The following is a 1,381-nucleotide window of genomic DNA, read 5'->3' as shown; positions in this document are numbered from 1 at the left end:
TATATATATATATATATACAGGTCCTTCTCAAAAAATTAGCATATTGTGATAAAGGTCATTATTTTCCATAATGTAATGATAAAAATGAAACTTTCATATATTTCAGATTCATTGCACACCAACTGAAATATTTCAGGTCTTTAATTGTTTTAATACTGATGATTATGGCATACAGCTCATGAAAACCCAAAATGCCTGTCCCAAAAAATTAGCATATCATGAAAAGTTTATCTAAACAAGCTATTAACCTAACCATCTGAATCAACGACGTAACTCTAAACACCTGCAAAAGATTCCTGAGGCTTTTAAAAACTCCCAGCCTTGTTCATTACTCAAAACCGCAATCATGGGTAAGACTGCCGACCTGACTGCTGCCCAGAAGGCCATCATTGACACCCTCAAGCAAGAGGGTAAGACACAGAAAGAAATTGCTGAACGAATAGGCTGTTCCCAGAGTGTTGTATCAAGGCACCTCAGTGGGAAGTCTGTGGGAAGGGAAAAGTGTGGCAGAAAACGCTGCACAACGAGAAGAGGTGACCGGACCCTGAGGAGGATTGTGGAGAAGGGCCGATTCCAGACCTTGGGGGACCTGCGGAAGCAGTGGATTGAGTCTGGAGTAGAAACATCCAGAGCCACCGTGCACAGGCGTGTGCAGGAAATGGGCTACAGGTGCTGCATTCCCCAGGTCAAGCCACTCTTGAACAAGAGACTGCGTCAGAAACATCTCGCCTGGGACTGCTGCTGAGTGGTCCAAAGTTATGTTCTCTGATTACAGTAAATTTTGCATTTCTTTTGGAAATCAAGGTCCCAGAGTCTGGAGGAAGAGAGGAGACACAGAATTCACATTGCTTGAGGTCCAGTGTCAAGTTTCCACAGTCACTGGGGTGTCATGTCAGCTGCTGGTGTTGGTCCACTGTGTTTTATCAAGGGCAGGGTCAATGCAGCTAGCTATCAGGAGATTTTGGAGCACTTCATGCTTCCATCTGCTGAAAAGCTTTATGGAGATGAAGATTTAATTTTTCAGAACGACCTGGCACCTGCTCACAGTGCCAAAACCACTGGTAAATGGTTTACTGACCATGGTATTACTGTGCTCAATTGGCCTGCCAACTCTCCTGACCTGAACCCCATAGAGAACCTGTGGGATATTGTGAAGAGAAAGTTGAGAGACACAAGACCCAACACTCTGGATGAGCTTAAGGCCGCTATCGAAGCATCCTGGGCCTCCATAACACCTCAGCAGTGCCACAGGCTGATTGCCTCCATGCCACGCCGCATTGAAGCAGTCATTCATGCAAAAGGATTCCCGACCAAGTATTGAGTGCATAACTGAACATGATTATTTGAAGGTTGGCGTTTTTTGTATTAAAAACACTTGTC

At 44.5% G+C, this 1,381-nt stretch overlaps 1 protein-coding gene across 1 annotated transcript in view; it reads right to left on the bottom strand.

Moving 5' to 3' along the window:
* grin2bb (glutamate receptor, ionotropic, N-methyl D-aspartate 2B, genome duplicate b) overlaps nucleotides 1–1,381 on the bottom strand; it is a 200,182-nt gene that overhangs the window by 5,086 nt on the left and 193,715 nt on the right. The gene's annotated exons all lie outside the window — the stretch shown is intronic.

The sequence above is a fragment of the Nematolebias whitei genome, chromosome 3, assembly GCF_014905685.2.
Source record: "Nematolebias whitei isolate Nwh7 chromosome 3, NemWhi1, whole genome shotgun sequence".
NCBI classification, from domain to species: domain Eukaryota; kingdom Metazoa; phylum Chordata; class Actinopteri; order Cyprinodontiformes; family Rivulidae; genus Nematolebias; species Nematolebias whitei.
Note: the sequence above shows the minus strand (reverse complement) of the source record. Positions and strands in the feature narration are given on the sequence as shown.